This window comes from Gigantopelta aegis, chromosome 6, assembly GCF_016097555.1.
Source record: "Gigantopelta aegis isolate Gae_Host chromosome 6, Gae_host_genome, whole genome shotgun sequence".
Classification (NCBI taxonomy): domain Eukaryota; kingdom Metazoa; phylum Mollusca; class Gastropoda; order Neomphalida; family Peltospiridae; genus Gigantopelta; species Gigantopelta aegis.
The window spans coordinates 27,192,384-27,208,658 of NC_054704.1; the positions used below are offsets into that span (position 1 = coordinate 27,192,384).

The following is a 16,275-nucleotide window of genomic DNA, read 5'->3' on the forward strand; positions in this document are numbered from 1 at the left end:
ATTAGACAATGAAGGCACTGATCAAACAAGTTACAATTAAGTACTGAAGAACAGATATTTCTTTTTGTAAAAAGACTATCAAGAAGTTAAAAAATATACAAAAAAGAGAAAACCCTAAGAATTTACACTACATATAAACTACATGTGAAAAACAAGTAACACAACCATTTTCAGTGCATTTATTACAAATGAACCATATATTGTCAAAACAATCCTAATGCATTTTTATGTGTACAAATGGATGAACCAAAATAAAACCATTAATAATAGATCTGCTGTTGGCCAAAAGTGGTGGAAGAAATTTAATGAGACCCAGTAAATAAGAAATAATTGACCTAAACAATTCTGAAATCAATAGACGTCTTCCTGAAGTAGACCCAAGAGAAACAGACCTTGAAAAAATCTATAAAAGAAGAAATTGAGATAATCAGAAAGACATGAAAATGGCTGGTCGTCTAGACATTATTGAAAACATTGAGAAAATGAAATAATGCTGTCTGCTCTTGTATTGTATTGTATTGTATTGTATCACCCCAGCTGAGATGTGAAATTTACTTTTGGTTGGAATCCAGCATCTATTAGACTGAAACCCAGTGCCTTAATGCAATTTATCATCAATGGGGGAATAATACTGAATTTGTACTAGCATATCATTGCAGTTACGTTTATAGGTTGGTGCTTTTGAGGTTTTTTTACAACACATTTTCAGCTGAAATGTGTGTGAATATATGGATGGCAATCATGCACACTTTTATACCCATGGTGAGAACGCATTGCATGAGTACAACATACAGAATTTCAGACTTGGGTGCATTGAGACAACCCATTTGTTGGGGTGATAGTAGGTACATTTGTTTGCATAACTTTTACCATTTTGTTGTGGCCTATAACCGGAAGAACCATTACTCAATTGAAATCCAAATGCTACTTAGGAAACTTCACTCTGGGCCTATCCATGAAGGCCATACATTCCTTCTTTCATAATTAGTGTGTTGGACAGGCAGTGTTAACATCATGAGTAGTACTAACAATATGAGTGACCCTTCAATAGTGACACTGAGTATATTTTTCAATACAACAATTAAAAAAAAATCCACCTATAATTAAGATATTTAATATAATTAGGTGCTCTTTCTTCTTGAAATCCTAAAGATATATATACATACATACATACATACATACATACATACATACATACATACACATACATACATATATATATATATTTGTTTTAAAGACTAAAAAGTTCTCTTTAGCAAACAGTATTTAATATACTGATTATAAGTAATTGGCAAATTATGATCTAAACACTAAATATCAATGTAATAAACAGATTTTAATATAATTACTGAATGTACACTGCTACATTCTTAAAGGGACTATGTTGAAGGGACATACCCTAGTTTTTAAACACTAATGCATATTTTTGACTATTAGAGCCGTTTTTGATAACTTTAATCATACTTTACTTAGATGTTATTGTTTAGATTATTGATTTCCGTACATTCAAAGTGTTTTTGGTCATCCTGGTGTTTTTAATATCACAAAATGCATTTCTCATATTTTTAAAAACACACGTGCGTCTGAGAAGTAACAGTTATGGAGTCAAGTTTTTGTCTATTTTTAGAGGGTATTTCACCATTTCAAAGTCACAGACACTCAATTGTAACTGTATCCAAATGTGTCACAGGTTTGTAGATTAATGAAACTTAATGTTAATTTTCACTGGTTGAAACTAGGGTATTTCCCTTTGAGGTTTTAGCTCAAGCAGAATTTCTGTTTGTTTCCCCAATAAAATAAACATACATACAGCTTTTTTTCTGTTTTTCAAATATTATATTTAGAAATATATTTGGAATGACCTATAGACAAATTGTTTCAAATTTTATTTGACCTTTAGAAGAAATATCTGTGTGAAATAATTTTATACAAAAGTCGACACCGAGATATTTGAAAACATTACAATGTGCAGCAATTCATTCATTATAGAGATCTTCAGATTCTAAACAAGAAACTGAAAATAAATTGCAATTTTAATAATGTAAAAATATTTCATTTGCTAAAAACTTTTTAAAATGACTACAAATTCAGAATAGTCCATTTAAATTCTCTCAAACCTGTGGTTGAAAAATCACTCATAGAGCTTTAAGATAGAAAATCTATTTAAATACACATGGATAGAAGCAGATCAATGGAAACTTAATAGGATGCACTCTGAACAATTACGTCTTACATCCAAGTCAAAAGTCAACACAATTTCCCTCACAATCAGCTGAACAAGCAATTGATTTTTCTTCTTCAGTCACATTTTCTAGAAAACTAATTACAAGAAACCGGTAATGGCAGTATGCCGGCTGACTGAGTTATTCAAGAACAAAATACCAGACCCAATCTGTCCTGGAAAGAAGTTCTAGTGACCTCGAGTGAACAGGGGAAAGTTAATAGAGTTTGTAGCTCCATACTAATTAAGCCTCATGATGCAATAGTCATGTCAGTTAATGCTGGTTTGTACAAGGCATACATATATATACTGATGGAAAAAAACAAGGGAACAGATGGCATTTTAGACCAGATTTAATTTACTATTAGATTAGTTACGCCAGTATAAAATACAAAGATGTAATGTGGGATTGAGGACTGTTCAAAATTACGCCTAATTTTCTTCATAAAACTGTGCACTATTTCTCTTTGGCATTAATCCTACGGGACAATATATTCCAAATTCCATAGCACCCAGAACCACCCTCCGCCTGTTACAGATTCCAATTGGGCTGCTGGTGCTCTCTTGCACCTGCCAGTGCAGGTGGTCCCCCCTCCACCCTACCCAACCTTTTCCTGTCCTGGACAGAGGACAGGCCTGTGCTACAACAGTTTGCTCTGAATGTGCACATTAAACACTCTGACCTGATCTGATCTGATCTGTGGGAATGAATGTCAGTACTGTGGGATTGACTGCCAGTAACATCATGACACTGTGGGTGAGGGTTTTGACTGCTGTCAACATTTAGCTGTTACTATTTATGTGTTCCCTCATTTCTTTCTATCAGTATATCATTATTCCTACACCAACATTAAATGTATGAATGAATGAAGGAAATGTTTTATTTAATGATTGTCACGGGGATCCTATAATACCCGTAACTGAATAAAACACAATTATCCAAATATCTCTCCTAACTGTATATCTATTAGATCTCTCTGTATCGGGCAGTCTAATACCCGAGTGGCTTGGCTCTAGGTATATCAGAGATAAGATCTTATATAAAAATATATATATATAGCATGTTTAGTTCACTAGAAAACACAACAATACACTTTGGAATCTGCATTACCACTACGCTGACAAATGTACTTGCCGCAGTAGTTAATTAACGACAACAATATAATAACAACCCAGAACTAATCACTTATTTAGTTAATTACTAGGTGTCTAGTTTACACAATATTCTAATCACTTCACCGTGATACACACACACACATGTGATAATTGAGAAACGCTGCCAGGGGAACTTAATTAATAAAGGAATTACAACTCTATTCCTAACTGGTTAATTTTTAATTAACCCTTAACTACTCATTCAGTAACCTTGTACTACAAAATTAATACTGGTACATATCACAATAAAGACAATAACCTACAGTTTACCTAGGTCCTCTAGGATGACCGGCTAAGCTTTATCTTACCAAATACTTGTATAAAAATATTAGAACAGTGAAGTCTACAATTTACTTCGTCAGATTACCGAAGACACTGTCTAAAGAATATTGGTATAATACAGTATTAAAATATTTAAAGTCACATCAATCACATCAAGGTTATACAACAGAGCAGAAAAATATATTTACCAAGTCCAGTCGGACTACGTTCCCCGGGAGCCTTCCAATGATTCTCCCCGATATATCTAAAATCCTATCTATTTATTCAAAAATCTCAGAGAGAGCGAATATCGCCTGGGGGCACAACGCGGTACCTCACCTATCATGTGATATTGCCACAACTCCCAGAGACGGTATTTTTTTCTTAGATGGTCAGACTTACTGTCGCCATTTCGCTAGCAATACCCCGATCGTAAACCGAACTACCGAAGGTATTACGTAACTACTGGCCACATGGCCTCCACAACTGGTCTGGGTGTGTATTGAGATGCAGCTCCACCACCGTCGCGCAGGGATATTACGTAACCAAGCTGCACACAGCCCTCTAAAACAATTAACATCGCCACAGGCGAAAAGATAAGAGCATGTTCCGTCACAATGAATCACTCAACACATTTTATTTATGGTTATATGGCATCAGACATATGGTTAAGGACCACACAGATATTGAGAGGAAACATGCTATCGCCACTTCCTGTGCTACTCTTTTTCGATTAGCAGCAAGGGATCTTTTATATGCACTATCCGACAGACAGGATAGTACATACCACAGCCTTTGATATACCAGTCGTGGTGAATTGTCTGGAACGAAATGGGCCCACTGACGGAGATCGATCCTAGACCGACCGCGCATCAGATGAGTGCTTTACCACTGGACTACATCCATGTGCGTATGTGCGTATGTGGGTGCATGTGTTTATGTGCACATATGTGTGTGTCTATATGTGATGTACTGATTAAAATTAAAGTGCGTTTTCTTTAATGACACCACTAGAGCAACCATTAATCATCAGCTATTGGCTGTCAAACATATATTGTGGTTAAGCCATCAGGCTAGTAGGTACTGGGTTCACACCACAGTTCCAGCTCCCACCCTGAGCAGGTCATGTCAGGTCAGGTCAGGTCAGGTCAGGTCATAGGGTATTCAGAGCAAGCTGTTGTAGTGCACGCCTATCATGGGCACAGGTGTCGGCCCATGCTGGCTCCTCCGTCCAAGACAGGAAAGGATTTGGGGTGGGTGGGAGGAGGCAAGAGAGCACCATCAGCCCGACCAGGGTGGGTAACGGGCGGGGCACTTGTGGTGCTATTGAAGTTTGAATATCCTGTAGGATTAAATCCAAAATATAAAAGTTGTGCAGTTTTCATGACGTAATTTGCCGCATAATTTGGAATGGTTCATCGAAAAGAAAAAGGAGCTGTTTGAGTAATTTTGACTTAGTTTGCCAAAGTGTAGCTCATATTGGAAACCTGAGCAAGTTCAACAATTTAAAGGGTTGGCGTTAGGCCACAATACAGACTTCTCTCTCCCTAACCACTAACCCACTGTCAGGTCAGAGAGTTTAACATGCATGTTCAGAACAAGCTGTTGTAGCGGGCACCTGTCCTGAGCACAGGTGTCGGCCTCAGCCAGCTCCTCCATTCAGGACAGGAAAGGGGTGGGGTTGGAGAAGGGGGGGGGGGGGGGGGGCACCTGCACTGACAGGTGCAAGGAAGCACTGACAGCCTGACCGGGGTTGGTAACAGATGGAGGGTGGAATTTTGAGTCCCGAAAGATGAAGCCAAAGAGAAATGGTGTGCATTTTGAGAAGGAAATTAGGCGCAATTTTGAACGGTCCGCCAAAAAATAAAGAAGGGGGCTACGTATAGTTTTGGAAAATTAGTAAGCCAAGAGTAGCTCGTTAAGGGGACCTAGATGGCATTGAAGTGTCTCCCTAGGTTGCCCATAGGGCCCTTAATAGGGCCTGAACTGTTCAGTTCATGGCATGACAACCCAGGGGAGACTCATTAGCAAATTGTGTATATGGAGAGCAAGGCCGGCAATTCCTGTTTGTGTCCTCTTTCGTTCCTTCATTTGTCCTGCTGTCCTCCTCTTCCATCTTTCCCATCTGATATTATCCTCCTCTTCCATCTCTCCCATCTGATGTTATCCACTGTCCTGGAAAGACAGCTTAAATAGCTCAGGGATGTGTTCAGCCAGACCAAGCAGAAAAATGTCCGCTAGACTAGTTTGTGCGCTTTAGGATAAACCAAATGGCCACGTGGGACCCAATCAAATAGTTCGCGAATGTTAGCGAAACATTTGCTGGCTGAACTTCGCGCTGATGTGTGCCCAGAACAGTATTCTTCAACATTTAGTGGATTATAAGCATGAAAATAAGTATAAATGAATGAATGAGTATCAGTCATGTGTGTTGGAAAGTATAGATAAAATATCCTTTGCCACTAACAACAAAAGTATATAAAACAACATTGTCTAAACAGCATTTATCTTTGTACAAGACAGCCACCCCACACAGCTGAGTTACATGACCAAAATGCCATGCATAAAGCTTGTGAAAATAAATTGTATTTAGATAATTGTAATCATCAGATTGTAAAATGCATCTTGTGTTAACAGGGCTTGAACTTATAAATTTGTCATCCACAACAGAAATATAATTTTTCTGTATGTAATCATTTGAAATGCACAAATGTTAAAAACTGGCAGATAGTGTACACCAGGTGAATACATTTTGCCTTCGTAAATGAGCTTTACAGACAGCAGTAATTTTTATTCAGTGGCACAAAGGTGCTCTTAATGATGATCCCAACCTTCTGGAATCTATATCTCAAAGACGGTAATTGTCATCAGTGCTGTCATTAAGTTCGAGCTCTGTGTAATGTAATGTAGTTCAGTGGTTAGAGTACTTGTCTGATGTGTGATGATCACAGGATTGGTCCAAACAGAAAACCCACTGGGTTATTTTCTTGTTCATGGTCTATAACTGGTAGTTCAAACTGTGACATGTGCTGCCATGTCTGTTGAAAGTGCATATAAAAATCTCTTGTTGCTAATTTAAAATTGTCTGAAACAGACAGAGACACAAGACAAGGCTTTTGGACTGGTATGCATATTCAGTGATATAAAATGCACATTATTTCTTAATATCAACAAGTATAATCATATAGTTAATTAATAAAATGGTTAAAAGTGACGGCTATTATATATAATGGGCACAGCCATTTTGTACCATCCCATCTGGCAAGCCGGTGGTTACGTAATATTTAACATGTCATGTCAGGAATTAGTCTTAGAACTGAAGAATCAAACGTACTTGATTTTTGCGCAATGTTCTGTGATAATATCCATCCCAGTAAGCCAGCAATAAGTATATATTATTTTACATTACAAAATAAACCACCAGTGTTGAAATAAATGTATCATGTTTTGTCCATGCAATAACCTATGATAAACGGAGTATTTCTTACTTAATTGGTCTATATCGGTACTTTCAGTGGCCTCCACTTGTGATTCCTAATTGGCAGGTGTGTATTTGGTAGGTAGAGAAGCCATTAATTACCTCTGGCGAGCTGGTGGTTACATAATACTTAATGTGTTACGTCAGAAATTAGTCTTAAAACTAAAGAAACAAAATGTATCTGATTTTGCAGATGCATCACAATGTTCTGTAATAATATCCATCCCAGTAAACCAGCAATAAGTAAATATTATTTTTCAATACAAAATAAACCACCATTGTCAAAGTGTCGAAATAACTGTATTATGTTTTGTCCATACATTAACCCACATACTGAAATGATAATTGGAGTGGGTTTTTTTAGTTAATTTGTCTTTTCTTTCTGTGACCTTCTTCCTGATTGGCAGGTGTGTATTTTAGACGGTCACCAATCAAGGTGTCTAGACAAAAAAAAAATACATGCCTGTTTTATTAAGATCACAGGGTATTGTGGGATAACTGTGCAGTCACCCCTAAAATCGTAATGGATATTATCAGCCATCCTGCTTTATTACCGTAAATAATTCTGTAAAACCTTTGATTAAGTAGACTTTCCCATCTAAAATCACAAAACTGACCAATTACGTAGTCCCAAAGAAAAGAAAATGATCACTTTGGTATTGTGAGTGGTTGTTTTTGCTCCAATGTACCCTACCAATAGGTCTAATAATATGCATTTTTTCTTTAGATTTTTTTAAGAAAGAAAAATATTATAACCCCATTTCATGCTATTAATGCAAATTGAAATATATTTAGTTAAATAATTTATTATATTATCAAGTCATTTATGTTGTTTTTCTTTCTTCTTCTTCTTCTGTGTTCCCAAGGCCATGCTCAGACTTCCCAGTCCTGTTCTCACCAGGAAGTCTGCTGTCCGTCGAAGGGACGACGTCGGTCCCCAAAGTTTCTCTTTTAGGTCCACCAGATATGGCCAGGTTCTTGTCTCAGGGTGCTATATGATGTTCAGATGTTTGGGCATCTGTACCACAGGGACATTCATCAGTGTGGGCAAGTCTGAGTCTATAGAGGTGGGAGAGCAGGCAACAGTGGCCAGTCCTCATTCTAAAGATGATTACTTGCTGTGTTCTGTCCAGTGACTCAAGGTTATCCTCTTTTTCCACTTCCATCCGTATCTTCCAATTGGTGTTAAAGTGGTTCTTTATGATGGTTTTCACCTCCGAGTATGATGTGGGTTGAGATACTTGCTGAAGTTTGCTTCCTGTTTTTGAGAGCCTGTCTGCTTCTTCATTGCCTGGCACACCACAGTGGGATGGTATCCATTGAAGAATTATGTTTGTTCTTTTTGACATATCTTGAAGTTCCCTCCTGATATTCAACAGAATATGTTCACCACAATGTGTCTGGATCTGTAGTAGAGATCTGCAGTCTGTAAGGAGAACGGTGTTGGGAGACAGATTGCCTTGTAAGTTTAGTACTTTAGCTGCTTCAAGTAGTGCACATGCCTCAGCTCTGAAGTTGGTGAAGAGATATCCAGTTGCGATGGACTTCGATGTGAAGCTTCCATCAACATATCTGATAAAGACACTTCCTCCTCCATTTTTGATAGCATTTTTAGCAGAGCCATCTGTATAGACTTGGGTTCAGGAATCTCCATGGTAATCCCTGTCCAACACCTCAAGGGTAAGAGCTTTGAGTTCTGCCTCTGTGTGTTCCTCCTTGTTACCAACTCCTGGCAGGTCTATGATGGTGGTAAAATCTTCAGTTTCCCAGTCTTCATAGTCCTGCAGTGGTTCGCCCTGTTGGTCTAGTGGTGACAAGCATTTTGCATGTTGTCTCTGAAGTATTTTGGAGATGTGATTTATGCTCTATCTCTTGAGTCTGTTCTTGGTAGGATCTCTCAGGCTTGTATGCAATGGATGAGATTGCATTCTCTTGAGTTTTTCGCATTGTCGGAGTAGTTTTTCTTCCCGCCTTTCTTCAAGTGTATGTAATCTCATAGTTTTTTCATTGCAGAGATTGGGGTTGTTTTTAACCCACCTGTTATCAAATGGAGGCTGGCATTTTGGATTTTTGCCAATCTTGCTGTGTTGGCTTTTGTTGCTGTGATCCATGCTGTTGAAGCATACTCTAAATGTGGTCGAACAGCACCTGTATAGACTTGGGTGAGGATCTTACGATTTGACCCCCACATTATGCCTGCTAACTTCTTCATTTTCTTGGTTGCCTTATTTTCCATTGTTTTAAATTGTGGTATCCATGAAAGCCTTCTATCCAGTGCCACACCAAGGTAGGTTGGTGTATCCTGTTGGGGGATGTTTCCACCTTGGAGATAAAGGTTGTATTGTTCTTTCTTTGTTGAAAGGGAAAAACAGGTGGCTTGTGTTTTATTTTTGTTGATAGTGACCATCCACTCTTCTGCCCAGTCAGAGATAGTATTCATGGCATCCTGTATCCTGATGTTTGCTGTGTTGATTTGTTCAGAGGATGTCCATATTGCCAGATCATCTGCATGGATGGCTTTTGAGATATATATTGAGAGGTGGTCTACAATGTCATCTATGAAGATGATAAAGAGTGTTGGCGAGATGACCCCTCCCTGCGGGACTCCTCTCTGAGTGGCCATTCTCTGAAAAAGGTAGCTTTTTATCCAGCCATACATTCTTCTACAAATCTTTTTTTTTGAGAAGCTTTAAAAGCAGGCCATCCTTCCTTATGTTCTTTTACAAGTCAGGTTGATAAAAGCTAAGTACCTTGTTGTAAATGACTGCCTTTGTTTACATGTGCATACAGGAGTTGGTCAGAGCTGATGTCACTTCACCTCAAGCTAGAATTCCGGACGCACCAAAAACAAAAGAAAATGGCTGCCCCCCAATTAGCAGGAATAATCACGTTTTTTTATTAACTCTAAAATTACGCTTTTTTCATTTCTTAAAGCATCAGTATGTGTTGGTGGTCCGGTGGTCTTTCCAGCACATAAGGCTCATATTTGAGTTTACTCTCCCTTTAACACAGATAAATGTTTATTAAGGCCTCAGTCTTTGGCAACTTTTGCCAATAGCAGTTACATAAAGTTTCCACTTGAATCTCAAAACCATGTGTTGTGATGATCTAAATTTGTGCATGTACATGTATCATTGTAGAAAGAATAAGGCCTTGGATTACCCCAAGAAGTAACTGAAAACAGTAACCTGCATACACATGGGCAGTGTGATACTACAGTAGGCCTATATCCAGGCTCGCCACCATTAGGACCATTTTCCATGTGTGTGGTTTTTGATGCATACACAGAGTAGAATCAACCTGTCAGTAGAGGAAGGAAGGAAATGTTTTATTTAACGACACACTCAACACATTTTATCTGCAGTTATATGGCGTCAGACATATGGTTAAAGTACCACACAGATATTGAGAGAGGAAACCCGCTGTCGCCACTTCATGGGCTAGGATATTTTATATGCACCATCCCACAGACAGGGTAGTACATACCATGGCCTTTGATATGCCAGTTATGGAGTACTGGCTGGAATGAGAAATAGCCCAATGGGCCCACCGACAGGGATAGATCCTAGATTGATTGCGCATCAGGCGAGCACTGTACCACTAAGCTACGTCGCACCCTATCTGACAGTAGAGAGACCACCTGACGTGCTATAGTCACTAAGCTACGTCGCACCCTATCTGACAGTAGAGAGACCACCTGACGTGCTATAGTCACTAAGCTACGTCCCGCCCTATCTGACAGTAGAGAGACCACCTGACGTGCTATAGTCACTAAGCTACGTCCCGCCGTATCTGACAGTAGAGAGACCACCTGGCGTGCTATAGTCACAAGAGCCGTATCTGACAGTAGAGAGACCACCTGACGTGCTATAGTCACAAGAGCCCTATCTGACAGTAGAGAGACCACCTGACGTGCTATAGTCACAAGAGCCGTATCTGACAGTAGAGAGACCACCTGACGTGCTATAGTCACAAGAGCCGTATCTGACAGTAGAGAGACCACCTGACGTGCTATAGTCACAAGAGCCCTATCTGACAGTAGAGAGACCACCTGACGTGCTATAGTCACAAGAGCCCTATCTGACAGTAGAGAGACAACCTGACGTGCTATAGTCACAAGAGCCCTATCTGACAGTAGAGAGACCACCTGACGTGCTATAGTCACAAGAGCCCTATCTGACAGTAGAGAGACCACCTGACGTGCTATAGTCACAAGAGCCGTATCTGACAGTAGAGAGACCACCTGAAGTGCTATAGTCACAAGAGCCGTATCTGACAGTAGAGAGACCACTTGACATGCTATAGTCACATGAGCCCCTATCTGACAGTAGAGACACCACCTGAAGTGCTATAGTCACAAGAGCCGTATCTGACAGTAGAGAGACCACCTGACGTGCTATAGTCACAAGAGCCGTATCTGACAGTAGAGAGACCACCTGATGTGCTATAGTCACAAGAGCCGTATCTGACAGTAGAGAGACCACCTGACATGCTATAGTCACAAGAGCCCCTATCTGACAGTAGAGAGACCGTCTGAAGTGCTATAGTCACAAGAGCCGTATCTGACAGTAGAGAGACCACCTGACGTGCTATAGTCACAAGAGCCGTATCTGACAGTAGAGAGACCACCTGACGTGCTATAGTCACAAGAGCCGTATCTGACAGTAGAGAGACCACCTGACGTGCTATAGTCACAAGAGCCGTATCTGACAGTAGAGAGACCACCTGACGTGCTATAGTCACAAGAGCCGTATCTGACAGTAGAGAGACCACCTGACATGCTATAGTCACAAGAGCCCCTATCTGACAGTAGAGAGACCGTCTGAAGTGCTATAGTCACAAGAGCCGTATCTGACAGTAGAGAGACCACCTGACGTGCTATAGTCACAAGAGCCGTATCTGACAGTAGAGAGACCACCTGACGTGCTATAGTCACAAGAGCCGTATCTGACAGTAGAGAGACCACCTGACGTGCTATAGTCACAAGAGCCGTATCTGACAGTAGAGAGACCACCTGACGTGCTATAGTCACAAGAGCCGTATCTGACAGTAGAGAGACCACCTGACGTGCTATAGTCACAAGAGCCGTATCTGACAGTAGAGAGACCACCTGACGTGCTATAGTCACAAGAGCCGTATCTGACAGTAGAGAGACCACCTGACGTGCTATAGTCACAAGAGCCGTATCTGACAGTAGAGAGACCACCTGACGTGCTATAGTCACAAGAGCCGTATCTGACAGTAGAGAGACCACCTGACGTGCTATAGTCACAAGAGCCCTATCTGACAGTAGAGAGACCACCTGACGTGCTATAGTCACAAGAGCCGTATCTGACAGTAGAGAGACCACCTGACGTGCTATAGTCACAAGAGCCGTATCTGACAGTAGAGAGACCACCTGACGTGCTATAGTCACAAGAGCCCTATCTGACAGTAGAGAGACCACCTGACGTGCTATAGTCACAAGAGCCCTATCTGACAGTAGAGAGACAACCTGACGTGCTATAGTCACAAGAGCCCTATCTGACAGTAGAGAGACCACCTGACGTGCTATAGTCACAAGAGCCCTATCTGACAGTAGAGAGACCACCTGACGTGCTATAGTCACAAGAGCCGTATCTGACAGTAGAGAGACCACCTGACGTGCTATAGTCACAAGAGCCGTATCTGACAGTAGAGAGACCACCTGACGTGCTATAGTCACAAGAGCCGTATCTGACAGTAGAGAGACCACTTGACATGCTATAGTCACATGAGCCCCTATCTGACAGTAGAGACACCACCTGAAGTGCTATAGTCACAAGAGCCGTATCTGACAGTAGAGAGACCACCTGACGTGCTATAGTCACAAGAGCCGTATCTGACAGTAGAGAGACCACCTGATGTGCTATAGTCACAAGAGCCGTATCTGACAGTAGAGAGACCATCTGACTGACTGAAGTGCTATAGTCACAAGAGCCGTATCTGACAGTAGAGAGACCACCTGACGTGCTATAGACAAGAGCCGTATCTGACAGTAGAGAGACCACCTGACGTGCTATAGTCACAAGAGCCGTATCTGACAGTAGAGAGACCACCTGACGTGCTATAGTCACAAGAGCCGTATCTGACAGTAGAGAGACCGTCTGATGCTATAGTCACAAGAGCCCCTATCTGACAGTAGAGAGACCACCTGACGTGCTATAGTCACAAGAGCCGTATCTGACAGTAGAGAGACCACCTGACGTGCTATAGTCACAAGAGCCGTATCTGACAGTAGAGAGACCACCTGACGTGCTATAGTCACAAGAGCCGTATCTGACAGTAGAGAGACCACCTGACGTGCTATAGTCACAAGAGCCGTATCTGACAGTAGAGAGACCACCTGACGTGCTATAGTCACAAGAGCCGTATCTGACAGTAGAGAGACCACCTGACGTGCTATAGTCACAAGAGCCGTATCTGACAGTAGAGAGACCACCTGACGTGCTATAGTCACAAGAGCCGTATCTGACAGTAGAGAGACCACCTGACGTGCTATAGTCACAAGAGCCGTATCTGACAGTAGAGAGACCACCTGACGTGCTATAGTCACAAGAGCCCTATCTGACAGTAGAGAGACCACCTGACGTGCTATAGTCACAAGACGTATCTGACAGTAGAGAGACAACCTGACGTGCTACAGTCACAAGAGCCGTATCTGACAGTAGAGAGACCACCTGACGTGCTATAGTCACAAGAGCCCTATCTGACAGTAGAGAGACCACCTGACGTGCTATAGTCACAAGAGCCCTATCTGACAGTAGAGAGACCACCTGACGTGCTATAGTCACAAGAGCCCTATCTGTCAGTAGAGAGACCACCTGACGTGCTATAGTCACAAGAGCCCTATCTGACAGTAGAGAGACCACCTGACGTGCTATAGTCACAAGAGCCCTATCTGACAGTAGAGAGACCACCTGACGTGCTATAGTCACAAGAGCAAACCTCCTCAGTGGACCCATTCTCCAACAGCTTCTGCCCTGGACTCAGTCACTGGCATACCCAGAGGTTGGGCCCCATGGCAGATGAGCCTGGAACATTCATGGTATATAGGCACGTTAAGAGAATTCTCCTCCTCATCTGATAGCTTTTCCCCCCACTGTACGCACTAGTGGCCCATGACTGGTATATGATATGTGATGTCCTGTCTAAGGAAAGTGCATATAAAAGATCCCTTGCTGCTAATGGAAAAAGGTTGCAATTTCATCTGAAGGCTACAGTATGAGTTAAAATGAGATAGTGGTGTCATTAAACAAAACAAACTTTAAATTTTAACTTTAACATTTGATGCACCATGCATAAGGAAATGCTGTTGTTGTAATCAAAGATTCAATTTGTTGACATCTCTGTTTCCATGTTCTACAAACATGGAAAATGTCCCTTAAAATACTGTTCATTGCTTTTTTTTGTTTGAAGAAGGAAGGAAGGAAGGAAATGTTTTAGTTAACAATGCACTCAACACATTTTATTTCAGGTACTATGGCATCAGACATATGGTTATGGACCACACACATATTGAGAGAGAAAACCCGCTGTCAACACTTCATGGGCTACTCTTTTCAATTAGCAGCAAGGGATCTTTTATATGCACCATCCCACAGACAGGATAGTACATTGTTACACCAGTTGTGGAGCACTGGCTGGAATGAATCAACAGTATAATTTTTTCAACTATGGCCATTTATTGTCTAACAAAATAAAAATTATAATTAACTAGGTTTATAAAAGACAGGAAAGCACTGTCTGAGACAGGAGGGAAAAAACCCATTAACTCACCTGCAGTGGATTGATCCTACAACCCATCACACAAACCAGCCACATGTACATCCTGCTGCCATTTGAGAACTAATGCAGCCTGTAATAGAGACAAAGGTTAACCCATCACTGGGAAATGTTAATAATCCAAAGTTATTCTAACAATGAAATTGTCATACCAAAACTGAATAAATAACACAATTAAAAACATAAGGTCACAAGGTGACCACACCACAAGTATTAATTCTTTCCACTGTAAAAGGTATCAAGAAATTATTTTCAGGAATAACATGTATTATTTAATTTTTGTACTGATTATTTTTAATATAAAAAGGAAATGATTAAAAAAACATAAGGTCACAAGGTGACCATACTACAAGTATTAACCCTTCCACTGTAAAAGGTATCAAGAAATTATTTTTATGAACAAAATGTATTATTTAATTTTTATATTGATTATTTTTAATATAAAATGGAAATGATTAAATAACTTCTTAATTGGATCTACACAATCATAAAAATATTCTTTAATATTGATGTCCCCTAAGGTTTTATAAAAAAAATAATGAATAAACAAATAATTTTTTTTTAAATAAAATAATATAAAATATAATAATAATAAAAAAAAAAAAAAAAAGAATATGTTAAATAAATTACAAAATAAATAAATTAAAAATGAAGAATTGTTTATTTAAAAAAAGTTAATTGGTCAATATTTGTATAAAACAAGACAATTTTGTTTACATACTTTTAATTTACTATTTTTAAAACATGTTTACGTAACATAATCACAAGAAAAAATATTTTCAAAATAACATTCAATCAATGTTTATCTTGATCTTTATTTAATGTGTGCAGCTTTCAGCATGTGGTGGTTTTCACTGGCAGTTTAGTTTGTCACCTCTGACTCTTTTCAAACGGACCTCCCATTGAGAACAAAACAAATCACCCACCTTTGTTACACGTGATCTCACTAATTACTGGAACTGACCATTCGAAACCAACAACTTCTGTTCTTGTTATGCACGCCTACCTGTAATTAAGAGAAGAAACACTTACACACCTGCAAGTCTGCTTCTTACACACTCACACCTGTTGGTTTAAGACATCTTAATGCACTCAGGAGTCAGGTAAATTAAGTGTGTCCACTACCTGTGCTATTGTCATTTGGGTTTACTGATTACCAAGAAGTTCCTAGGTGGTATTAAAAGCTTATGTGTGTGTGTTGCATTCGACAAGTTGAGCCACTCGTGTCACATTACTTGTGTGTCTCAGAACATTTTACATGAATGTGCAGTTGGATCTGAGAAGTCAAGATGCTTTTTGCAGGTAAGTGCGAATTTGATTGATCTATGTACCTATTCATAATTATTTCAGACAATAT

The 16,275-nt window shown here is 39.9% G+C and overlaps 1 long non-coding RNA gene across 1 annotated transcript; it reads right to left on the bottom strand.

Moving 5' to 3' along the window:
• Positions 1-324: 324 nt before the first annotated feature.
• Positions 325-15,932, bottom strand: LOC121374028. Its single transcript, XR_005958173.1, has 3 exons — positions 15,845-15,932; positions 14,913-14,991; positions 325-403 (listed from the first exon to the last, which is right to left on the bottom strand). It is a non-coding gene; the product is annotated as an uncharacterized LOC121374028 (long non-coding RNA).
• Positions 15,933-16,275: the final 343 nt, after the last annotated feature.